The sequence below is a fragment of the Anas acuta genome, chromosome 2 (assembly GCF_963932015.1).
Source record: "Anas acuta chromosome 2, bAnaAcu1.1, whole genome shotgun sequence".
Lineage (NCBI taxonomy): Eukaryota > Metazoa > Chordata > Aves > Anseriformes > Anatidae > Anas > Anas acuta.
The window spans coordinates 151,924,231-151,950,967 of NC_088980.1; the positions used below are offsets into that span (position 1 = coordinate 151,924,231).

Sequence of the window (26,737 nt, forward strand, 5' to 3'; positions counted from 1 at the left end):
TTACACATGCAAATAGTCTATTTAAAATTGATAAAGTACTAAAGTACTCCTTTTACAAAACATATGAATATAATCATTTAAGGTCTTTATTACAATTCGCTTCCTAAATATATGAGTAAGCATATAAGGGCTTCATTAGTAAAAGGGTTTTCATGAACAAAGGAACCTAAATTTCAGGTCAGGCACCCAAAACCAAAACTGAGTTCTTACGAGCCAAAGTTTGTATAAGCAGTTCATCTTCAAGATCCTTCTTTAAACAATCCTTTCATCCCATTATCTTAAACTTATACTTACCAGAAACCCCTGTGGTATTATATAGATACCTGTATTGGGTTTATGTGGCAAGATTTTTGTAGCAGTGTCTGTGTGTGTGTGTGTGTGTTTCAGGGGTGGTTTCTGTCCAGAAGCTGCTCCAAGTTATATGAGATACTTTCAGATGGTTCCAAAAGAGACCTGCCACTGGCCAAAGCTGAGACAATAAACAATGTTGGTTGTACCTCTGTGAGAGCATTTTTAAGAAATGGAAAACTTTCTTTAGTTTTTCTTAAGCTGCTGCACAAAAAGCATCTCAAGAGAGGAGTGAGAAAATGTAGAGAGAAACAACATCAGACTATGGACAGCAAGGTCAGTACAGAAGGAGGGCAGAAAGTGCTCTAGGCTCCAGAACAGAAGTTCCCCTACAATCCATGGAGAGGAGCAGGCTGTCTGCATGAAAACAATAATGTGGAACAGATCTCCACACTGCAGGCTATGGAGGAGCCCATGGTGGAGCAGGTAGATATGGCCTGAAGGAGGCTGCAGCCCCCACAGGATCAGATTCCAGGTTGGAGCCATAGTCTGTGGAAGGGAGCAGGTGATCTGGTAACAGCTGCAGCCCATGGAGGATCATTTTAGAGAATTCAATTCCTGAAGGATGGACCTCATACTACAGACCGATATTGCAGTGCTCCTTGAAGAACTGCTGGCTGTGGGAAACCCACATAGGATCACTATGGGAAGGACCACACCCCATGGAAGAGACCCCACATTAGAACAAGGGAAGAGAGAGAAGATGAAGGAGCAGCAGATGACAAGACATTATGGACTGACCACAGTCCCCATTCCCCATTTTCTCTGTGTCACTCAGGGGAAGGTGAATGGTGAAGTTGTCTTTAGTTTGCTTTTAGTTCTCACTGCTCTCCACTATTGTCAATTGGCAATAAATTACATTAATCTTTCCTATGTGCAGTCTGTTTTGCCTGTGACAGTAATTGGTGAGAGATCTCCCTGTCCTTATCTGAAACCACAAGCTTCTTTTCATTCTATTTTCTCCCTCTATCCTTCTGAGGAGGGGGAGTGAGATTGTCTGGTAGTGTTTAGTTACTTATTGGTGTTACACCACCACTAGCTTTTTCCTAGTAACTGGAAGGATATTATTTCAGAAAGCATTGCAGATCATTGCAGACTACTTCAGAAAGCATAGCAAAGCATTTATTTATTTATTTTTCACTGAATTGCACCTTCTGAATGCAGTGCAAAGCTGAAAAGTAAATAGATTCCCAAACTACTTTCCAGAGGGAAGTGTTCAACATCATCTAGGTGAAATCCACATTTAGAAGTTTTCTGTAGTTAAGCTCTACAAGTACTAAGATCAGTGTCTAGAGTATGTCTGAGATATCAGAGGCTTGCAGATCTGTGATTTATTGGAGCAACCATTGGAGGCCACCTGGAATATCCAAAAACATATAAAATGCTGCCTGACACTGGCATATTTTAGGAAACTTAATATTGCCTAGATTTTTCTGTGCTAGTACTGAATATATACTGTATTCACTAAGCATAGAAGAAAGAACCATTTCAGACAATAATGGTTTCAGATATGGAAGATGCGCAAGTTGTGTGGGTGTATGAGAGACATATGTCCTGCTGGAACAGGGCAGGAGGATATGCCCCTGCTTCTGAAATAACAATAAGTGACAGAATTCTGCTCTCTACCTCCTTTGACCTGAAATGAGACCTTCAATGTTTAGCTCACATGAAGACACTCATACTCTGTAGATTATCACCAAGCTGAATACCACCTTGCACATGTAGACAGATACTTGCTTCTTTCCTGCTGTTTGCTAGAAGTTGCTGAATCCAGTAGCTGATAGAAGCAAGACAGTAACTGTTCCATGCCCACAGCTCCAAACAGTAGTGAGGCTGAACATTCCAGTAGGCACATGCATACAGCACACCTATACAACACATATAAAAATATTCTTATATCTAATATAAGCCTACCTTCTTTTATTTTAAAGCCATTACTCCTTGTCCTATTTCTACAGTCCCTGACAAAAAGTCTCTCTCCAGATTTCTCGTAGGCCACCTTACTGTACTTGAAGGACACTAGAAGATCTCTGCAGAGACTTCTCTTCTACAAGCTGAACAATCTCAGCTCCCTCAGCCTGTTTTCACAGGAGAGGTGTTCCGGCCCTTTGATCATGGCCCTTCTCTGAACTTGTTCTAATACTTCTATGTCCTTCTTGTGCTGGCGGCCCCAGATACAAGTACTCCAGGTAAGGTCACATAAGAGCAGAGCAGAGGGGGAGAGTCACCTTCCTCGACCTGCTGGCCACACTTTTGTTGCAGCCCAGTGTATGGCTGGCTTTCTGGGCTGCAAGCACACATTGCTGGTTCATGTTGAGTTTCTTTTCAAACAACACCCCCAGATCCTTCTCATCAGAGCTGTTCTCAAGCCATTCTCTGCCCAGCCTGTGCTGGTGCTTGGTATTGCCCTGGCCCAGATGGAGGACCTTGGCTTTGTTGAACTTCATGAGTTTCACACAGGCCCACTTCTCAAGCATGTCAAGGTCCCTTTGGATGACATTTCTTCCTTTCATTGTGTTGACAACACTGCACAGCTTGGTGTCATCAGCAAACCTGCTGAGAGTGCACTCAATTTCTCTGTCCACGTCACTGACAAAACTGTTAAACAGTGCCAGTCCAAGTACTGACCCCTGAGGAACACTACTCGTTACTGATCTCCACCTGGACATTGAGCCATTGTCTGCAACTCTTTGAGTGTGACCATCTAGCTAATTCCTTACCCACTAAGTGGTCCATCTGTGAAACCCATGCCGCTCCAATTCAGGGACAAGGATATCACTGGGGACAGTGTCAAATGCTTTGCACAAGTCCAGGTAGATGATGTCAGTTGCTCTTCCCCTATCAACCAATTCTGTAAACCCAGAAGAAATGTATATAAATGTATAATTATTCTTTCAAATTCCTACAATATAATTTAGTTGACTCCTCACTTTGCATGCTGGCTTTAACAATTTTTTTCTTTAGGAACTAAGTCTGTGTCTAGAGAACGGTTTTTGTCTATGTATTTTATGAAGGGCTATGCATTCAAGAAATGTTTCTTCAAAGCTTTTAAGTATCTGCAGTCCTCTGTGTAGATCTTCTATAGTTTCCAAATGCTATTGAATTCCACAGTGCAATTCTAGAACATCAGTGTATGTCCATTGCTGTTATATATTCCATGAATCTAAAAGTAACCTTATCATCCTGGTGGATCCAGTGACACAGAGCCACAAAGGGCTGGAAGGAAATGCCACACAGTAGGTCAGAACTACAACTGAGCCTAGAGATGAGGACTTTGGTGTCAGTGGTAAAGGTCTAATTACAAGCTGATAATGTCCTAAAGATGATCTTTTCAATAGCACTTCTAATCCTGTTTCAGCTATTGTTTGCTTTTTTTTTTTTTTTCTTTCTTTCCCTGAATGCCTCAAATTCTTTCCCTTCTTACTGTCAAGCAATTAACTGTAAACTCTGAACAAATATATATTGTAGGACTGGATTATCCTGGAGATAGAGGCACTGTCTGCCATAGCTTTCTTTTTGGAAAAGATTTAGTGTACATATAAAACAGCCATGCAACCTTAACAGAAGGACATTTATAAGGAAAGCAAAGGTGATTAATTATTACACAGTAGACAGTTAAATATTTATTAAATACAAGGGACACATACTGGAGTGAACCAACTAACATGCACATGAATTGAGTTTATTATCATTATGGCAAAAATATAAGCTCAAATGGAGTTAGGCAACTTGCAAGCATTTAAAATGCCTGTTCCCAAGAGAGATTGCAGCTTTATATAAGATATTTAAGCACAGGTAAGTGGAAGGAAAACATACCAAGCTTTGTTTCTTTATTTGTTTGGTTTGGTTTGCTTTGTTTTTCTATCAATTGAAATAGTAAACTAACTAAGCTGATATCAGAACATAAAAGCAGAGAAATTATTTGCATATATATGTAAGTGTAATGGGTTTACATGTCAAGGTTTTGGTAGCAGAGGGCTGCAGGGGTGGCCTCTGTGAACAGAGTCCAGAAGCTCTCCCATGTCAGATAAGGGACAGTTTCAGATGTTTCGCTTGGGGAGAGGAAGTAGAAGAGGATGGAGAGGGGGAAGGTGTTTTCAGTTCTCCTTTATTTCTCACTTCTCTAGGTTGTTAGTAATAGGTTATATATATATATATTACTATTATTATTTTTTTTCTAATCTCCCTATGATGAGTCTATTTTGCCCATGATGATAATTGTTGAGTGATCTCTCTGTCCTTATTTCAATCCTCAAGCCCTTTTCATTGTATTTTCTCCACTGTTCCCTTTGAGGAGGGGAAGTGAGAGAGTAGTTGTGATGGAGATTGGCTGCCCAGCTGAGTAAAACCACTACAGAAAAGACCAAGAAAAAAAAATAAAATATATATATATATATATATATATATATATATATATATATATATATATATGGAAGAGCTTCAGACATACAGCTAATGAAGAATATGAACATCTCTTTCTCAGTGGAAGAAAAAAAAAATCACATCTTTAAAATCTATCTCTTAATTTCAGGAAATGTTAAACATTTGTTTAGATCTTTATCACCCAAAGAAGCAAAACATACAGATTAGTAAATTCTGAAAGTCACTGGTGTAATAGGAGGACTCATTTAATAGCACTGCTCAGTTTTCTCCCACTTGTTTAACTCCTGTTAAAGAAGCAACTAAAAAATAGAGATGCTAGGCACTGTCTCTAAGTGTTTGAGTGAAACTAAGGAATAATCTGGCTCCATATGTTGTATAAGTAATGGATAACCTCTTCCCTCAAGTTTTCTATGAGCTGACATAAATAAAACCTGTAGGTTTTACCCTGCATTTATTCTTGGACTTGAGAACTGCTGTTCCTTCTGGTGACCTGAAGAAGTTTTTGTGAAGTTTCTGTGCTCTTCGGAGTCTGCTCACTCCCACTGTGTGGATTGTTGTAATTAAAAATAGCATTTCTTCTATAAACTTTGCCTGTCATATCTTGTGTACTACCAATACAACCACTATAAATGATAAAATCAATGAATGTGGTAGGAAGAAAAGGCACGATGCAATGTTAATAAAATAAGTTAAATTTCTCTTCTAAAGAGCTGCCAGCTGCTTCTAAAGAGCTGCAATGGCAGCTAGGAAATTTGAAATGATTGCTGCATCTCAGGCAGATAAAAATATCAACAGCAATATTTTTCTTAGCTTGAGTATGAAAAAGTCACTTCACTATAGAAGGGATAAGAGAGAAAGTGATGTCTACAAAGAAACACAGTCATCTAGTACTGCTTTGGTTGCCTAAAGTGTCTAAGGTTTCCACATGTGACTTGCCAAATGACACAGGGCTTATGGGAGGGTAGCCTCTGTCTGCACAGTCACCTGTAGGTTATGTCAAGATCTGAGGAAATCCTGTTTTGAATGCTCAGTAAACTGAAAAGATGTGTCAAAAATCAATAGTGTCGCCCCATCCCATAGATTTAGTTTTGTATATTCTGTTTTGTAGGGATACAAAATTTGCTTAAATTCTGCTCATTTTGAATAGAATTAGGAAATTCCAGTAAAAGATTTTTTTATGAGTTATAGGGAGGTGTGAGAGATTGTGGGAAAGAGATGGGAATGACTGGAGAAAGTGAAAAAGAGTGGTAACAGTCCAGCACTAGGAAAAAGAAAGATAGAAGGACATTTCATGCAAAGCGAGCTAGAGCTCAAATGGCAGAAGTAGCAAATGAGTTGATATTGCTGACAGTTGGAATTGGTCAGTGAATTTTTGGAAATCCAAGCTGTTAGACTTTATCAACTACTTTTAATTAAGTGCTGTAGTTAGAATAACTGCACAGTTACTGTTACAGGGTAGTTTAAGCAGTTTTAACAGAAGCACACATAGCTTTTTTTAAAAAACAACAATCTTCCTTTTGATTCAAAGACTTTATTTTATTTTTATTTATTTATTTTTAAAAGGTTTAAAAGATGTTCTGTGTATTAAGAGTGTTTCTCTGCTCCAAGAGGCTTTCCTTTGGGTACTGTAAGATGGTTTATTATCCATTATCTGTAACACAAAGATAATGAAAGTGGTTCTATTGTACTGTATTGTGAAACCCACAGGAATACCAGGATTTGACAGTCATGATATATCTCAGTTAGTTTCTAATGTGTAAAGCCATCACAAATCATAGAGCAGACAGTCTGTTGGTTAAATAAGTCTACAAAGTAAGATGATAGAGTTCTTCATTTATCTTCATTGAAACAGCTTTGACTGCTGTGTGGTTGATAAAATAAATCTAGTCTTATTCAGAATCTCTTCTCCTTGCCCATTGGAAGTCAGCAGTTTCCATTCTACTACATAAATTCTTATGCAGCCCTCATCACCCACAATATTGGAGTATCTTCCATTAGCACATCATGTAAAGTGACTAATGTGTCAACTGTAGCTCATTTTCTTTCTCTCCCCTCTGCCAGGAAGAGAATTGTGTATGCACAGAAGGGTTTTGCTTGTATTTTTTTCCAACTTTTTCTATTCATTCATAAAAGTAAAGAAAGGTCAAAAAAGTGCAACAAGCAATGGAGAGGCTCATTGTGATGGTCTGCGCTAGGGGGAGAACATTGTACAGTCACAGAATAATCCCTGAAAATAATCCCATTAATGTAATATTTAAATAGAAAGTTCAGTGGTGCCAATGGATCAGAGCTGTTACATTCTCACTTCTGTTTTCTGTTTTTCTGTGTTCAATGACAAACAGTGATTAAAACAGATAGTATTTTTATGTATGTTGCATCTCCTGGAAACTCAAGATCTAATGAGTATTTGCAATTAATGGTTTAATTCCAAGATATATTTTATGGCTGAAACCTGACCAAAAAGTAGGAAAATCATGACAGTCATTTCTAGAGTATCGGTAAGTAGCTTTGCTCAGCTGTTAAAAAAAAAAAAAAAAGTATCACTCAGATGTGTGGGTTTGTAAGACTGTAAAATAGGAATCCAGAATCCACAACCAGTAATAAAATATTGACTATGTTACTCAATGATAAATATGTATGCTTCAGACAACAGCTGTTTTGTAGCAGCAACCTTTTAAAGTGCTTTCCTTTGCTCATCAGGATCATCACTGACCTCTTTGGCTTGAATTTTAAAAATGTTTTTCATCTCAGACTTGGACCTATTTTCTAAGTGTTATGCCATGTGTAATGAAGTGGTGCATACATATATATTTATATATGGTGAAAGGTTGTTAGCACACAAGTCTATACCATTTTACAACTGCATTAAAATGCCATACAGGACTAGGGAGATAGTTGATCTTTGGTACCATTTTCCATCATGTTGTTAGGATGTACCCAATATTAAAACATTCCTTTGGAAATATGATAGATATGTCAAATGACATAGGGAGGTCTAAGATAAGAATTTATCTCTGCTAATCATCTTTGATGGTAGCAAGCCATCTACCATGTCACCTAGGCTGTTCATGTGCTGGTCTGAAACTACTATTATGTCAAGTCTAGGACTTTAGCTGTAATTTTGCAGGCTTGAGATTGACCTCCGACTTTTATGTGAAATTCCAATCAAAAAAGTGGTTTGATTTTGGGAACATTGGCAGAGAAAAATACTTATATTTATATTTTCTGAATAGAATTTTTCTTGAATAAAATTGTTCATGTCCTAATCGTTTGATTTTAGGCAGACTTTGAATGGCATTTTATAAAGAGCATATAGCGTTTAACAAAACACACAATAAAAAAAAATAGTGAAAAGTGAGTGACATCAAAGTAAGATTGTGGGTTGTGAGGAACAAAATGTTTAAAGTCAAGGCATTTTATTGCTCTTCCCTCTCACTTTTAATATCATTGTGATTTCTTCAGCGTGTCAATGCAGAAGAAACAGTAACTTAATATTCAAATTTCAGTAACAAGGAGGAAAAATCCATTTATTGCCGAAATGGAATCTGAATAGTCAGATTTCCATTTAGATTGGTGGAGAGTGGTAGCAGCTGTGTAAAACTTTTTTTTTTTTTTTTTTTCTCTTTCTGTTCCCTGACTAGTCTAGCAGAGTCCTGGTACAAAACAGCTGTCTGGAAAGAAAGTAGGAAGGCTTTTAATAGGTTTACTGAGTTGGTTAGTGGACGAAAAAGAGATAATTGGGTAGCAAAATTTTAGGAATTATGTTCCAGGCTATTCATATATTTGCTTTCTCCCCTCATAAATTAGCATGAGGTTTTTCTATTGTTATGTCATTTTTTATTTTATTTTTTTTTGTATCAGAAATAAGTGATATGCTCATGGAAGGTGGCATATTCATTTAAAAACTAGCAGGGGAATGCTTGTCAGCTCTGCGAGGTCCCTACCAATTCCATTTTGCTGAGAGTCATGTAATGATGCTGTGGATGGCATAACATGAAATGCCTTAACTTTTCTTTATCTTTTGCAAATCTTCTGAGGATACACAGTAATTTCAGTTCTTAAAACCTCCTGTCAGGCTAGATAGGCTCAGTGTGAGGAAACTCCTTGAGTTTCCTCAGGATCACAGAGGACAAAGACCTTGGAGTCCCCGTTGTGGTCATGCATAAGACCAAGAGCTAAATAGTACCATAAACAACTGAAAGAGGTCTTGAAACTCAGAATCCAGCATGTACCTATTGCACAGCTGGATCTTATTTTGAAAACTGTTGTGGTTTAACATTAGACAGCTTGAGTATAGTTTGTGTTTATAGCTGGGTGAAGAGGTAAAAACAATTACATTTCCCTTTCTTTTTCCAATTCTTATATCTGTGGTGCAAATCTGTCAGACTTCAACAGCCAGCTAAAGCTGGACTGAATTAGGCAGTGTAGTAGAAGGGGAGGAAGGATCAACACATAGAAGCTAATATCTCTGGTTAAACTGGTGTCACTTTCTCTCTTGCATGAACATTGAAACAATGTCCTGTAGCAAACAATAAGCATTGCATGTAATACTTAGAGCTCTTTTATCAAAATAAAATCCAGATAATTCTGGGTTACCCAGTTGTATTGCCAGTGCTCCTTCTGCTGACGACTGATTGCTTAGTCACACAAATAATACTCCAGCATAGAATTAAGAAACACAAAGTAACACTATATCAACACACTTTCATCAAGGAGCAACTAATGCTAATTGCATACATCTTAGTCAAGGATACACTATGATTTCAAATTAATCTTTGGCAAAATTGTGACAAAAGCAGGACCAATCTTCTTTCTTCAATAAAATTTGCGGACTGTGCCCCATACTTCCTGCTGCTTTTAATGTCTATTCATAGAATTATAGAACCATAGAATCACAGAATGGTTTGTGTTGGATGGGACCTTAAAGCTCATCTAGTTCCACCCTCCTGGCCGTGGACAGGGATGCCACCCACTAGAGGTCATCAGTCCTATGAGGTCTGGACTTGCCAGACCTGGGTTCTTTCGATGGTGCTTGTTAAATCTATTATTGCTAAAGAAATACTATTATTGCTAAGGAATACTGTTAAGTTAGTCTTTTACATGTACAATGTATGTAAGCTGTACTGAAATTTGCTACACTGAATTATAGAAAATATATCTCTACAAACAAATAGAAAGTGTAAAAGGTTTGCTCACAGATGTTCACTGCACTTAAACATCATTTCACTGATTCTAAAAACAGAATGGATTATAAAGGTTATTCTAGTCTGGCCTCTTTCAGGCCTTATGCCACCCAGTACTACCAAATGATAACTGTACTGAGACTTCAATGTCTACTCCAGGTATAGAATTCTTTTAAATATGCACCATGATGAACTGCAAGGTGCCAGACTTTCTTTGTGAAGGTGACATGCATTTTTTAGATGCATAAAGTCTTTTTCACTTTAGGTGACCTTTTATTATTAAAAAAGACTACATACTTTGCAGCTGAGGCCTACACTGGCAGCAGGACCTTGGGGACAATTAAAAACATGCCAACAGACATAGGAAGTACATCACAATTATCTTTGTGGTGTAGCTCAAATATGTGTCTCCCTACTTTAAGAATATCTGGAAAAAAGGGCTGCTGATGTAGTTACAAGGGGGAAAAAAAAAAAAAAAACAATCAACCAACCAAACAAAAAACACACAAACCAAAAGCCTCAAACTTATTTGCTTGATCAGCTCCACCTGAGGTACCCAATACCTGCAGCTGCAGCAAGTTGTTGTGTTTTACATCTAAACCTCTAGGGGATTAATTTCCATTTTTTCATCTTGTGTCTAGAAGAAGGAAGAGATAAAAAGGAACTCAAATCTGATTTTTCAGCCTTTGTGCTGAAACAAAATACCTTCCCTCTGTGCATTAGGTAGTGGAAAGACAAATGGATTTAGAAATAGTCTATAAAATTTCCAGAGCGAGGACACCCCCGAAAAGAGTAAAACAAACACAAAACCAATCATCCTATGCTTTACATATATGTTGGGTGAATAAGAGGCAACATGGAATAGATGGAAATATATATATATATATATACTTTTTTTTTTCCCACAGGAATGCTTTGTGCATTCTCAGCTGATGAAGAACATTTTGCAAATAACTTACTGACAAAAAAAGACAGTAAAGTTGGTCTAATGTAAACCAGCATATATGGTATGAGGTAGGCCACTCAAAACACACTGTCCTACATGCTCTGGTGCTTTTTTTCATGTTTTCCACCACTGTGGAGGCAGCTGGCAGGACTGGTTTAGACAGACCCTGTGTGAGTTCATGATACTTTGAGATTCAACCCAGGATCTGGGAGCAACAAAGGCATGTCTGCTTCAGAAAGGAGAATGGTCAGGAGAAACCTGAAGAGTAGCTGTACTGGGTGTCCCTGCCCAGGTGCTGGCAGGGGCTGCAGCGCCTCTGTGGGCAGCGGCCGTGTCTGCCCTGTGCTGGACCCAGCCTGTTCCAGCCAGTTCCAGAAGGCTCTAACAGCCCCATGGCAGGGCCCAGCTCAGCCCAGCACCAAGCTGGCAGCACCTCGGGGAAGACAGATTTCTGAAAGGGCAGAGCGGGCACAGGCCGAGGAGGAGGCCCAGGGCAAGGGAGAAGCAGCAGAAGGCCCAGGCCCCAGGAGGAGGAGGGCAGGAGGGGCTCCAGGCCCACAGGCAGCAGGGATTCTCCGGCAGCCCTGCAGAGCCCCCGCTGGAGCAGATCTCCACCCTGCAGCCCGGGGAGGGCCCACGCCGCAGCAGGGGGACATTTCCTGAGGGAGCTGCGGCCGTGGGGAGCCCCTGCGGGAGCAGAGTGTTCCTGAAGGGCTGCAGCCCAGGGCAGGGCCACCGCTGGAGCAGGGCCACGGATGAGGAGGAAGGGGCAGCCAAGAGGAGCTGTGGGGGCTGAGCACAGCCCCCTTCCCATCCCCTGCACTGCTTAGGGGCGAGCATTCAGGAGCAAAGGGTGGCATTAGACCTGGGAAAGGGGTTAAGGTGAAAGTATTATTATTATTTTTTTTTTTTTTTTCTTTGTCACTATCAGTTCTACATTAAATTAGTTTTCCCCAAATTGAGTCTGTTTTACCTATAATGATGCTTTGTAAATTATGTCCTTGCCTTTATCTTAAACCCATGGACTTTTCCATCCTATTTCCTCTCCCTGTCCTGCTGAGAAGGGAGAATAAGAGAGCAGCTGGTTGGATGCTTTGCTATTTTCCAGGGTTAACCCAGCACAGTAGGCCAGTTTTAGAATTGCAATTTTAAATAATTGTTTTTGGCTTAGCAAATTTTAGCTTCTTAGAAGGATTGAAGGAGAAAGAGAATGCAATTTCAGCCTCACTTTCGATAAATATAATTATTGCTTTTTGGCAAGGAAGACACTACCAATGGAAATCTTTTTCATGACATATACTTATTCCTACCCTTTTGCTATAGTGAGTACTTTATAATCTTTCTTTTAAAAGGAGACTGAGTGACTATTGATCTGTTTAGAACAGTTTGTCGCAAGATGCTTTAAAGATATTATTTGTATCTAGTCACACTTTCAGCTTTGTCATGGGTTTTATCTTCAGAAGAAAATAACTAGTGCTGGCTACTCCTTCCAGACTCTCCCTGTGTCTCACTAGTGAGGTGATCAGGGAACTTGGGCTCTCCAGGTGTGCTACACAGAAGATGAACTTCTGGAGCTTTAAAGAGCATCTGCTAACTCACTAGTCTTATGTAACTTCATCAGCATCATTTTTTTATCCCTCATCATCTGGTGCCAGACTCTGACAAACACATGAATGGACACATGGTTTCTTTATACATTGCAATATCAAGCTAGTATGATGCCTTGTACAGCAAGGCATCTTGGTCAAACTTGGCCAAACAGCTATAAGGTCCAGCTGCATCACAACTTAAAAGATCTTTTCTATGTTTCACCTTTAGACACATTTAATCCCTTCCCTATATTATTTAATATATCCTGCTCTTAGCTGTCATGTTCTATCATATATCGGTCATAACCCTTTTAATTGGCAATTTGGGCTACACAATGAGCTTTCACACAGATTTCAGTTGTTTGCAGCACTCTGTTCATGTTGTGTATTTTGAAATGCTATATTTAGCTATTTCCTGTTTTTCATATTCTCTTCCAGAAAGTACCAGGGATGTCTCATGTAGATCTTCATTAGTCCTTTGATGAATTGCAATCATCCTGCTCATCAGTCTAGTACCAGCTGTTCTTCAGTTAAACTGCTGAGTTTTGCTGATGTTGACATTAGCGTCCACAATTCTTTTAAAATCAACAGTTGCCCTGTCAGCCCCAAATAAATTTATTTTATAGTTAGGCATACAATATAAGCTAAGCTTGTTCTATAATTGATTGAAATGGATACCTCAAAGGAGACATTTATGCATTGTACAATGAATGCTAACTTTTAAAAGAAAACCACTCTTCAGACTCTGTGGACTGTAGAATAAGCCTAGATGATTATCTTAGATTTGGCTTTTAGATGGCTTAAGTTAGGTAATATAAATCCCAACCTGCATTCCTGGAGTTTATTGGTATTTAATCAACAGAAGTTATTTGTATGCAGCTATCTATTTTTAAACAAATGTAATCCAGTTAATGAAAATAAGCTGAGACAACAAAAGGAAATATTACAGTTGTAGTGCTAGCTTTAATGAAATCAATGCAAATTTATACTAACTTCTCTACAGGCAAGATTTTAGCTTTGGTATCAAATCCTGATTTAGAGGTATTGATTGCATATATGAGGACTGGAGCTTTCTTATTGGCATCCTTAAATACTGGGTTATTACTATATTTGAATACTTCTGAGGATTGGGAATTTACTTGTTATTTCAATTCCACAACTAAATAATGAAAGATAATTTTCTTACCTTGATGCTTATGGTAAGATACAACTGTTACATATTGTACAAAGAGAGTATGTTTACTGAAAAACACAAGCAAAAGCAACAATAACCACAAAAAAAAAAAAAAAAAGTATCACAACCAAATTTGTCCTTAGCAAAGTGCTGTCCGCCATACCTTTATGTTTGCTCATTTTGTTCACCACATTACATGAGGTTTACAACCCATTAAGAAAAATTATATCCATTGATTACTTCTGTCTCTGTAAGTCAACTGAAGTTATTTTATTTGGAAAACTAAATTGTTAGAAGCTGCAGTTACTGAACAATATGCAACAATAATTAAGCTGAATTATCAAGTCTATGGAATGGACAGCTTAGGACATTAGCCAACATGTTTAAGTACAAAAATTGACCTAGGCACAAAATAAGATGCTTGGGAGAGTCTTTGGGATTTTCTGAAATTCCCACCTTGCAAGTTCCTGAAACAAATGCATTGCTGCAAAGGGAGCTGGAAGGTTAGTTGACCACCTTGTTACAACTCATTTTTTTGTGTCAAACCAGTTTGCCTTATTCATGCTGAGAAGACAATGATTTTTTTTTGTCAAGGAAGACAAGCTGAGGGTTTCCTGGGCCACCCTAGGGATTAATGATGGAAGTGGACTGGATGTGCATACAATGCATATCTGACAATTTTAACTATAAAGCAACCTAGAGTTTCATACTTAAAATTGAAATTTCATAGCTTTTGCAAAAATGTTATTTTTTGATTTGCCTTTGAAGGCAAGAAGAACGTACCTGCAGATTTTTGCTTTTGCTTTGTTGGTTACCCATAGTATTTAATTACTTGTTCAATGGTAGAAGAAAGATTGTTTTCCAGTTAGTATCTAACCAAGCTTACATGAAAGACAATATGAAACGAGTTTAAAACTTTGTTTGCAAACTTTTTCTGCTTTGGCCTCTTACCAGTACGAATAGTTTCTATACAATATGCTTTTAATGCCTAATTGAATACGAATAAAGATAGTTCATACTCCTGTGGTGGTTTCACACTTATGGCTAGCTAAACTCCACCACAAAAAACAACTCTACCTCCTTCACCTGAATGGCACAGAAGAAATGGGGAACAGGGGTTGTGGTCAGTCCATAATACTTCACCATCTGCCACTCCTTCATCCTCACTCTCTTCCCCTGTTCCAATACGGGGTCCCTCCCATGGGATGCCATCCTTCCCAAAGTGATCCTATGTGAGCTTCCCACAGGCAGCAGCTCTTCAAGAACTGCTGCAATATGGGTCTGTACCACAGGGTCCATCCTTCAGGAATGGAATTCTCTAACATGAGTCCCCCCACGGGTGGAAGCTCCTGCAAGACCTTCTGTTCCACTGAGGGCCCCGCTTTATGGGATGCAGGTTCTGCCAAAAGTCTGCTCCTGTGGTGTTTCTCCATGGGGACAATGGAGCAGCTCCTCCCTTCCTTCTCCACTGACCTGAGAGTCTGCAGCATTGTTTCTGTGTACATTTTCTCACTCCTCACTCCCGGTTTCTGTTGTGCAGCATATTTTTCCTTTCTTCACTGTGCTTTCACATAGGTGCAATTAATGACACACATTGGCTCAGCATTGGTCAGGGGTTGGTTCCTTTTGGAGCTGTCTGGAAATGTTTCTTAAGTAACTTGGGACAGCTTCTGGACTCTTCAAAGAAGTCCCCCTACTACCAAAACCTTGCCACATAAGCCTAATACAACTTATTGTCTACAGCTCAAACTATCTTTGCATATTATCAGTCATTAAAAAGTTATAAAAAGTGCAGTATCATTTCTCAAGTATAGTGGATTCTGGTTAAGATCAGGTTAATCAAGCTATTTTCATTATTTAAGCATAGAATATGTTAAAAAGTGATAAAAATATCAGAAATAATTTGTCAATTATATGGGATGTAAATCAGGAGTTGTTTTGTTAATGTCAATCATTTTTAAACAGTTACAGACGAAAACTGTAGCCAAAAGAAGGGGTAATATCTTCTCAACAGTGAAAACAAGTATCTGTATTTTTGTCTGAAAATTAAGGACTGTGTTCAAGATCAATGAAGAACATGGAAATTTCCAAGACCAAGAGTTCTCTTTTCATTACAGCAGGTATTTTTTTCAAATTTGCCCCAATTAAAATCAGTGGAAACACACTCAATATTTGCCACATAGAAGATGGTTTGAGTTCTTGGTAATTTATATAAACAAACATTCTGACCACAACTCAAAAGAGCACTACACAGTATGTGTATGTGCTTGTTTCATTTAAAGTGCTTGATGGGGAATATGCATTTTTTGCTTTATTTAAAAATATTCTTAAACACGTTACTCAATAAGGATAATCTGTTAATGTGGAGTCTAAGACTATGCTAGATCCTGCAAGCTACAACTAAATGGGTAAATAAATTCATTTCACTACTAACAATATGTGTGAATACTCAAAGAATTTGGGCTCAGATATACTTTAGGTTTTCCTTTGAAAACAATACAACCCAAGATTCAAGAATAATAACGAAATAATTTTCACAGAATAAGAGAAGACTTTTAGTGTCCTAGTTATCTTTTTCTCCCTTTGACATTTATAGATGAAAGACTAAGAAAAGATTAATGCAGTTCCCATTGTTTCCTAGGGGAAAGGCTGAAGCTAACAGAACTTTTCCAAAAACTACTGACTGCTAAGATCAGTGTATTTTGCCCAACATATCTCTGGCTTGTATGGAAAAATGTCAGAACAATAAAGCAGTTGTTCCCTGGAGGTTGGCCTCAAATTATCATAAATTACTGAAAACTGCATATTCTTCAATTGTAGCCAAGTTATCCCACCTTGTTGTTGAAGATGCTGTTTCAAGAATCTAACACTTAAATGACTTTTGGATGGAATCCTGATATTTTCTAGAATCACTAATTGGTGCTGCCAAAGCTACAAGGCAATTTACAAGACTGGATAACAATACTCCAGGAAAGACTTGATTTCAGACAATGCAGAATTGTAATGAGTAAGTTGTGCACCAGATGGTTGTGCTGCCATTCAGAGGGACCTTGACAGGCTGGAGAAATTGACTGACAGGAAATTTGTGAAGTTGAACAAAGAGAAAAGCCAAGTCCTGCACCAGAGGATCCAGAGAATATCCCCAGGCATCAGTACAAGCTGGGCACCAACTGGCTGGAAAGTAGGTCTCCTGAGAAGGAACTGTGGATCCCAGTGAACATCAAGTTGCATATAATTCAGCACTAGGTCCTTGTGGCAAAGAAAGTCAACAACTTCCTGGTTAGCATCCTGGTTTTGGCAAAGATAGAATTAATTTTCTGGACCAGAGAACTAAACTGTGCCAGTATCAGTTGCCCCTATATGCAAGATGAAACAGTGGATGAAAAAGTCAGGTTGTTTAGAAAGCAAAGGAAATCCTACTCAAACAGGAGAGGAACAATAAGATGAACCAGGCTACTCTGAAGTGGCCGGGCCATCAGAGAAACAGGAAATGAAGAGGAAAATATCATAAAAGCATCAATAACTACCTATCTCTATCCCAGGGTGAGCTATGAGATATGCAAAAAGACTTCAGTCATTGTCCAGGTGAGCACATTGTCACCTGGCTGCTCCAGTGGGGCCAAAAGCCTAAAATTTCCTGCCTGACAGGGAAGCCAGGCAGCTGGGATCCCTCATTAGAGAAGGGGGAGGACAGGCTGGGCATAGGTCACAGGGTGCTGAGCAGTTGCATTGTGCATCACTTGGTTTGTAAACTTTTTACTATTATTATTATTGTTGTTGTTGTTGTTTTTGTTATTATTATTATTATTAATTTCTCTTCCTTTTCTATCCTATTAAACTGTCCTTGTCTCAACCCACAAGCTTTTACTTTTTTTTTTTTTTTTTTTTTTTTCCCCATTCCACTGAGAAGGAGGGGAAGGGGAAGTGAGTGGCTGTGTGGTACTGAGCTGCCTGCTGAGTTAAACTACAGTAATTACGAAGAGTATTGCCAGCAGAATCTGGCATTTGTCCTTGTTAAATTTCATTCTGTTGCTGATGTCCCAATGCTCCAATCTATCTAGATCCCTCTGTAAAGACTCACATTCCCCCAGAGAGTCAACAGCATTTCCTAGTTTAGCATCATCAGCAAATTTACTAAGGATGTATTCAACTCCTGTGCCCAAATCATTGGTAAAATTATTGAACAGAACTGGTCCTAGAATTGAGTTCTGGGGAACACTGCTATGGACTGGCCATCAGCCAGGTATAGCTCCATTCACTACAACGTAATTAGTTGTAATTAGTCAAAGAGGTTGAGCCCCACTGTACCCAGCATTCAGTGTTCCTGTTCATCTCTGAATTTGAGCATTTTGTCCAGAAGGATACTGAGAGGGGCAGTATCTAAAGCCTTGCTAAAATACAGAACAACAACATCCACCTCCTTTCAACCACTAAGTAGGTAATAGCAATTTAGTGAGACCAAACTTTCCTTTCATGAATCCACATGACTGTGCCTGAAGATTACATTATCCTTTAAGTACCTTTCAGTGGCATCCAGAATAATCTTCTCCACAGTTTTTTTCCAGGTGTTGAAGCTAAACTAATAGGTCTATATTTTCCAGGGCATTCTCTCATATCTTTTTGGTAAATTGGGAAATTGGGATAATGTTGGCTAGATTCTAATCAGCATTCTTACACACATTTTTTTTTTTTTTTTTTAAAATTCATTGCAAGTTGATATTTTGGGTTTTATTTCTTTCCTATTGATGTTTACATTTTAAATAAACAGGCCAGGATTCATTCAGAAGACATTTTGAAGGAAAAAGGATAGCAGTCTTAATGTGCATTGTGTTCCAGTTCACATTGTCTCAGAGATTTTCTTCATACAAGACCCAAGTTCCTAGTCCTGGGATTTCTGTTGTAGGTTGGTTTCTAATGGACACAAACTCAGCAGAAGTCAGGAGAGGGCCATTGCCTTCTTTGGATAAGCAATCAGTTCCTACCTAGAAGAGGTGACAATATACTTAGGACTTCCAAACACCAGGTAACTTTGCCAACTGCCTTCTGTGGATTTGGGGATTCCACTGATTCTTGAAAATATTAACTTACATTTATCCAAAGTCACATATCTAGGGACCATGACTTCTGGATCCTTTGCTACATGCTCTTCATTTCAGTTACCCTCATTTTCCTTTTAAAATTCATGTCTTTCTGCTGTTAGCATTTTTATTCTGTCCTGGTGGTATCTCCTGAACTCTGTAAGGAGAGGGAAGTAAGATGAGTCCAGAATATTTAAAAGGTTAAATTCTCTGTAAGTCCATTCTGAGTTTATAGTTTTTAAACATACTGTACTGTTCATTAAAATTCTGATGCCTTTGCCTGACAAAGATTGTAATGAGAATAGAAAATCACATTAAATGGAATCCATTCTGAAGATGATTGCAAAGGATACAAGCCTAACTCATTCTCATTATAGCTTTGTGTTGGAGTAATTGTGAGTGTTACTCAGGTACCTGAAATACTTGGAGAGAATTTTATTGTGATTGTAAAAAGGAGCTACTTAATTTGATTTAAAATTGGAACTGTAGTTGCCTACTTTTACTGTACTGCAAATGGCATAGGAACAACTGACTGACTGTGTAGGTCTGCAGGAATATTTTTCTCCTGCTTAAATCCAGCTACTCATACTCAAGACACCTATATATGGTTTTAAAAATCAGTTTGCTGATCATCCACAAGGCTGATATTTCAGCTGCTCTAACTGTGTAGTTTGTGATGAAACCACATTGTAGAAAATCCTACAATTTTAGATTGTATGGAAGCATGTCCTTGTCTTCATGTGGATTATCTTGAGGATGCTGCCTTGGTATTTGCTAAAGGATTAGGCTAATGTGAAAGAAGGGAGCTGTGTTTCAGGTGTGCTCAGGCAATTTCTAGGGCCAATGAGTTCAAGCAACAGAGTAGAAATGGTTTGCTGTTGTGTGGAATACAGAAGTCCATTCATTCCTAAGAACTTTAAAAGCAAGGAAGCTGTGCCATACATGGTACCATTTACTACAACATCATTATAAATTCATGGAAATTTGGTCTGTAACTCCTGAAGCACACATTTACATCTTAATGACCTTTCATACAGACAAACACTCAGTTTCTCTGACTACAGAATTGATGTATATCTATCTTTTGCAATGAGTTTAGGGATTATCTGGTACCAAAATACTTAGAAATTAATGAAGTGAACTGTTTAGAATTCTGAGTTTTAGTTAAGAAATAGTTTGCACTTATTACACATTTGTCTGTTATTAGATTAACACAAGCAATATTTTCAAGGATGGCTAAATACTTTAGGAGCCTGGTTTCTAGGTTTAAAAACCAAAGGCTTGGGGAGAAAAAGCTGTCTTTAACCACATGCAGCTATCATCAACTTTTAGGCAGAGTGTAACCAACAATCAGTAATTTGCCATAAAAATTAACTCCTATTTAATTACTGCTATCAGGGATAATCAAATGAGGAAACTGAAAGCAGAGATCAAGTGGTGGCATCATATTTTGGTAAAAAAGTCTTGGAAACCTGCTCTCATGCCTTGTGTCTAATGGAAAGATTAGTTGCATTAGAAACAGCACGTGACAGCTGTATTAGTCTGCTTGAAGTATTATTTACCCCTGAAGAAGTCAGCTGCAAAAGGGAGTACTCACATACAGGGGAATCTCAGAGACCTGGCATCTGCAGCTGGGCAGAAAAGTACATTATTTTATAAAGATTCTAATAATGAAGGCAAATATAATTCAAACTTAATTACATTCACTATTTTTTTTTTAATTTTATTTTATTTGGTTTGTTTTTAAAATAAATAACATAATTGTATCTAGATAAGAACCTGTTCTGAGGGTCCTTTTGAGGAATAAGCAAGTTTCATCTTGGGTTTCTTGCACAGCTATATGCTTAAGGAATAAAGAAACAGAAAATTAACAACATTTAAGCAATTTCACTTGAGGCAAATCTTAGATCAACAGAAGGTCATAATCCTGTAGAAATTTTAAGCAGATCTATCCTAAAGAGTGAATAATTTGTTAAAATGCTCTATTTCCAGTCTCACACATTCCAAATGCCTTGTCTTCCACATCTTTTCCTCTAAAAGTATCTTCTTTTTGCAGAAAGGGAGGAAAAAGGAGAGAAGGAAAATAAATACAAATTACCAGTTTAAATTAGCTTAAAAAATAATAAAAAGTATGGTGCATTCCAAAATTGACCATGATGGACAGACTCTTCAAAACTAAAAAATATGTTTTTCTGTTTGCAAAAATAAAATAGTTCTCTTGCTCATATCAGCTGTTTCATAATGTGGATTATGCAGCTCAAGACTAATGATAGAAATTAACTTGCTAAGAAGACCTCAGTCTTAGTATAGGTCCAAAAGCTGTTAATACTTGCATTATAAATGAGAGTCAATCCTTTTAAATCATCCCTTTTGAGTCCTTTTACCCTAATGTATTATTGATAAATTCCAGTATCAGCTTTTTCTGCATTGCTATGTATTGAATTTTCAGTAAGAATATGCGAATCCCATGAAAACTCATGTAAAAGTTACAGACACCAGTTAGTAATTGACACCGTAGTGTCCTCTGAAGGAAAGAAATGTCATGTAAATATTGCAAGCAGCAGGAAAATATGGAAGAATCAAAACTACAAACAGCTGAGGAGAAAAATATATATCTTAGCATGTGTGTAGTGCATCCTTATCAAAGTATAAAACTTTGATAACCAAAGTCATAGAAGGTAGAATACTTACAGATGCTCCCTTGTGACAGTCTTGATTTGCATAATACCAAACCAGATGGTTGAAAACATAACAATACAAAACAAAACAAAAGACTCTTCTCAAAGGCAGAAACTTTCCTTCTGTAACAGAAAACCACTTCTTATGGAGTTCCAGCAGTCAAAGGCAGGGACTGGGAGAATGAAAAACAGACCACTGTAGAATATCAGGTTCAAGACCATGAAAGGAACTTAAAGGTGCACGAGTCTGTGGGACCTAATGAGATGTATCCATGGGTCTTGAAGGAATCGGCAGATGAAGTTGCTAAGCCACTGTCCATCATATTTGAGAAGTGATGGCAATCCAATGAAGTTCCCACTGACTGGAAGATTAGATGGGGCTTTGAGCAACCTGGTCTAGTGGAAGGTATCCCTGCCCATGGCAGGGAATTTATCAGTAAATAATCCTTAAGATTGCTTCCAATCCAAACCAAATATGGTTCTATGAGAACAGTCATAATTAAGTCTAATAATAAACAAAGGATCTTCCACTATGTCTCAGAAGCCAAAGTAGACATCAATGTTATTTATGTCACTGCACACATAGTCTTAAATGGATGCTACTGACTACAGTGGATTAGGGAAACTTATTAACCACTTTTCAAGAAAATATTCTGCCACTGTATAATTGTATACATGTATTCTTACATATAATGTAGTTAGAAATCCTACTTTATTATATAATATGAAAAAAAAAAAATGTTGTGGACTGTAACAGAAATCTGAGACCCATATACTTTTTTAATAGATTAAGAATCAATATTTCATACAGATAGGACTGTTATCAAATAAGATAGAAAAATAGCTCATCTGAGAAAACATCGATATTTTGCATAGTTCTTATGTAACTCTATGTGTTTGCATGTGCACGTGCCTTTGTGTATAGACATACTTTTGTGTATATTATATTCCAAGAAATCAATACAATGCCATGTTTTTGTTTAAACTTCTGTTTTGTAATATGGATTCTTGGAAAGGGAGATTCATGGCCTGATAATGTGGTGCAAATTGTCTTACAAGATTCTTAGTACTGGTCAATATGTTTACTGTTTTAGGAATAAAGCATTGCCCTTGACAGATATGTCCCATATCCTAAAGAACAATGAAATGTTTGGTGAACAGAAAGCAGGAAATACAAATTGAGAATACACTGAACAAATTACATTTAAATGCTGTTCCCAAATTCTTCAGCACTTGCTCACAGCAGTTTTTTCCTTGACATCACAGAAAAGTGCCTGATTTATGTCATATAAATAACAGGAGAATCCATGCTGTCATTTAAATATGCTTCATTGGAAAACAGTGAAAACAATTCTAGAGGCATGCATTTTTGAACAGCATAAGCAGTTCAACTGCAAAAGCAGATATCTGCATGGATTCAAAGTCACTTACTGAGGAGAAAACAAATAGAGAAAAACTACTTGTTCTCTTCTTGTCTAAGTTTACTGAATTTTTACTAGTTCTATCACCTCTTCTTTCTCCTTAACATCTAGGCAAAAGTGAGTGCAATTAGGAGTAAGCTTTTTTTAATTTTTGGACTACTATATACTATTTTGCTATTACTTACAAAAAGCCTTAGGCTTTGCATTGACCTGACCTTGCAAGATTTCATGGTTTATCTGGACTTGTCTTAGCCTGCACTGGTTTTAGCTTCTTTTTTGCTATGGCAATAATTGTCTAGCTATAAGGTTAGTGTTATCCGATTTATTTATTTATTTTAGGCTTTAGTTTACGTTGTGGAATTGGATGGCATATTGCCTAGATTTCATGGATAAATAAAGTAAAACAAGTATGTACTTTGTGCAGGGTGAACTACCTATGACTCAAGAACAAAAATGTAGACTTTAGATGAGTGCAAGCCAAGTATTTCACAAGAAGCACTAAACAGAAATCACAGTGGCCAGCTACTGGTGACTAAAAGAATATACAAGTACACAAATAAATAAATAAAAACTCAGTCAGGTGAAAGAGGTTTTAGGGATAATAACAGAAAAAAATAATAATAATAAAAAAAAGCACAATGCAACATTAGAAAACAGTAAAGTGCTAGGTGAGTTACTGCAAGAATGAAGTCTTATTGAGGAGGACTGAAGCTGGTCACCCTTGGACACAAATGGACATTGGGCAGGTGAGAATAACACCACAGGAAAATGAATAGATCCTAGAAGTTTTTTGTTTTTTGTTTGTTTGTTTTTTAATCAGTCTTAAATGTGTTATTAACTGAAAGTTTCAGTATCATCATAAATTAAGTATAAAAACAGCTGAACTTTGTTTAGATTGCTTTTCACCTTAAGTACTGTGTGCAGTTTGGGGCACAACAGTATAAGAAAGACAAAAAAAAAACTGATAGCGTCCAAAGAAGGGCTATGAGAATGGTGAAGGGTCTAGAGGGGAAGATGTATTAGGAGTGGCTGAAGTCACTTGATTTGTTCACCCTAAAGAAAGAGGGGAGACCTCATAGTGGCCTACAGCTTCCTCATGAGGTGCAGCAGAGTAGGAGGCACTGATCACTTCTCTCTGGTGACAGCAATAGTACTTGGAGGAATGGCATGAAGCTGCATCAGGGGAGGTTCAGGCTGGATCTTAGAAAAATGTTCTTCAAAAAGTTCTTCACTGAGAGGGTGGTCGGGCACTGGAACAGACTCCCCAGGAAAGTGGTTATGAAATCAAGCCTGACAGAGTTCAAGAAGTATTTGGTCAATGGTCTTATAAATACGGTCTGATTTTTTGTGTGGTCCAGTGTAGACCCAGGAGTTGGACTCCACAGTCCTTGCAGGTTCCTTCCAATTTAGGATATTCTGTGATTCCGTGATTCTAAATTTTAATTATGCTAAGTTCTTAGTTTGGTATGTAAGGTGTTACTTTTGACCCAAGAGAAGATTTTAAGTGTAGTACTTCATACACTGTTTGCCACAATGTAAATGATTCACAAATACTTGTGACTGAAGCCTCCTCATTTCAAACAGAAGAACTCTTATGCTGGGTTGTGCTGAAACTGTTGACCATGGACCTCTTTCTTTAGAAGAGATGGGTAGTTTATGGTTAAGTAAATAGTATAAAACTAGGTGAAACAGAGAAGAAGAACTGTTCCTCCATGCTGTCCCTCTCATCATCAGTTTGAAGTTTAGGAAATTCTTGAGTTAGATATGTTTAATAGTCTCTGTTGGACTAGTCCTTCATGAATTTGTCTAAGCCATTCTGAAGTAATATATAGCAACTTTTGGACATAAATTCCACAATCCACTTAGACGGTTAAAAACATAAACGTAAAGCAAACCAAACAAAAATACCCACTTCTTTCTTTTCACAGAATGGCCAAGGTTGGAAGGGACCTCTGAAGATCATCTAGTCCAACACCCTTGCCAAGCAGGATCACCTAGAGCATGTTGCACAGGATCACACCTAGGTGGATTTTGAATATCTCCAGAGAAGGTGATTCCACAGCCCCTCTGGACAACCTGTTCCAGTGCTCTGTCACCCTCACAGTAAAGAAGTGCTCCCTCATATTGAGCAGAACCTCCTGTGCTTCAGTTTGTGCCCATTACCTCTCAGTCTGTCAGTGGGCACAACTGAAAAGAGACTGGCTACATCCTCTTGACACCCTCCCCTCAGTTATTTGTACACATTAATGAGGTCTCCCCTCAGTCTTCTCTTTTCCAGGCTAAATAGTCCCAGTTCTTTCAGCCTGTCCCTGTACAACAGGTGCTCCACCTGTATTTTGAATGCATACTGATCTTCATTTTTTATGTCAGCAAAAGCAACAGTGCACCTTATCCAGTATATTGTTAAAGTCATCTTCTGAGCTATGCTTTACAGTTATAAACATGTCTGTTGGTATTTTGTGCTTCATTAAGAGTTATTGAATAATACTAATTCAGACAATTATAAATAAAAACAAAACAAAACAAAACAAAAACAAAAACATAGAAATACATACTTTGCCACACAATTTTTCTCTTTTGTTATTGACAGATGAACCCATCTGCTTCTTTCTTGAGACTTTAGGATCTGTAGGGTGTACTCCAACATGTTTTTAAGTCTGAATAACCTGACTTGGTCAGTATTTCTGAACAGGGACAAAGAAGTCCCTAATAACTTTGTTTTTATGATTAACATTCATCCTTGGTGTACTCATTTGATACCAAGACATTTATAACAGGGACAATAAACAGGTCTTGGCATTTCCAAGTTCATTTCCTTGACCTAATATAGAGACATAATCATAATCTTAGGTCTTCTTGCAAGAAAGCTTCCCTATTCCCATTAGCGCTGAAGCAAATATTAGCAAAGATTAGGATTGCTTTCACACTGGAGAAAATTTTGCTTTAATACAGTATGTTTGGCAACTCTTCTGTCCTCTCAATGAGGGCAGATGTAATACGAAGTACTGTATCATGCCTATGAAAAAGAGCTATAACAATTACAGCAGTGTCAGTACTTTTAAAATAGTTCAGGTTTCTTCCTTTTCAGGTTTTCTTATTCTTCCAGTTGGTATGTGAGTGACTGTCTTCTCCTGCATTGCAATGCTCCTGAATATATACAAATTGTACAGGATTTTATTGCTATCAGGGGGAAGAGCTTGGCTGTGCTATGGATAAGCTTATTATTGAAGACCATCAGTTCCCACATCCAGAAATGCCTTCTGTAGCTGTGTAAAGCTGTCTGGCATCCCCAGGACCTGTGTATACATGGTGACAGATCATCATAATTGAGTCTCTCTGCTCTATTGGTTTAATTACCAGGAAGAGTTTGCTTATAAAATGAGTAGTCAGGTTTTATACCTTATTAACTTTGTTACGTTACAGTGCCAGTGTTGCGCAACTCCAGTTAATGTGTTGTCTATCCTTTGTGACCTCTCTGACTTTCTTCCACTCCTCCTTCCAGAATTTATTCACTTTATCATCACTGCAGACAGAAGGTTACAAAAGATGTATCATGGCTGGCCAAAGATGACAGCAAAGAGCTCTGTACAGTCTAGGAATACGACATGAGAACTGTTCGACCAGCTGAGACAGCAAATAAAGCAAATTCTGAATATTTCCAGAGGCTCAGAGATGCTCAGAAAGGAGCTGAGTAATCTTAGTGAGTTACTGAACCACAGGATGATGCCATTAAAAGTTATTTATTTCTGCATGTGAATACATTCATACGGGGTCAAAAAAAAAAAAAAAAAAAAGCATAATACAGAGATCTTTGAGATCTTTGACTCCGTGGAAACCTGTAAAAGCCCATAGGATACTGAACAGTGTTATATGGTCTTGCCCAGCTGGACCTACAAGGAGCCTATCTATATTTGCTGTGAATGGTGTCCTAACTAAT

At 37.9% G+C, this 26,737-nt stretch overlaps 1 long non-coding RNA gene across 3 annotated transcripts in view; it reads left to right on the forward strand.

Moving 5' to 3' along the window:
* Positions 1 to 3,990: 3,990 nt before the first annotated feature.
* The window catches only part of LOC137851519 (uncharacterized), a 70,297-nt gene continuing 47,550 nt past the window's right edge, over positions 3,991 to 26,737 (forward strand). Inside the window, exons 1-4 of one of the 3 annotated variants that reach the window (XR_011093263.1) lie at positions 3,991 to 4,143; positions 15,589 to 15,743; positions 16,265 to 17,208; positions 24,729 to 24,850. This is a non-coding gene — a long non-coding RNA (uncharacterized lncRNA). The remainder of the gene's footprint in view (positions 4,144 to 15,588; positions 15,744 to 16,264; positions 17,209 to 24,728; positions 24,851 to 26,737) is intronic. The other 2 variants (XR_011093262.1, XR_011093264.1) reach the window with 2 other exon arrangements.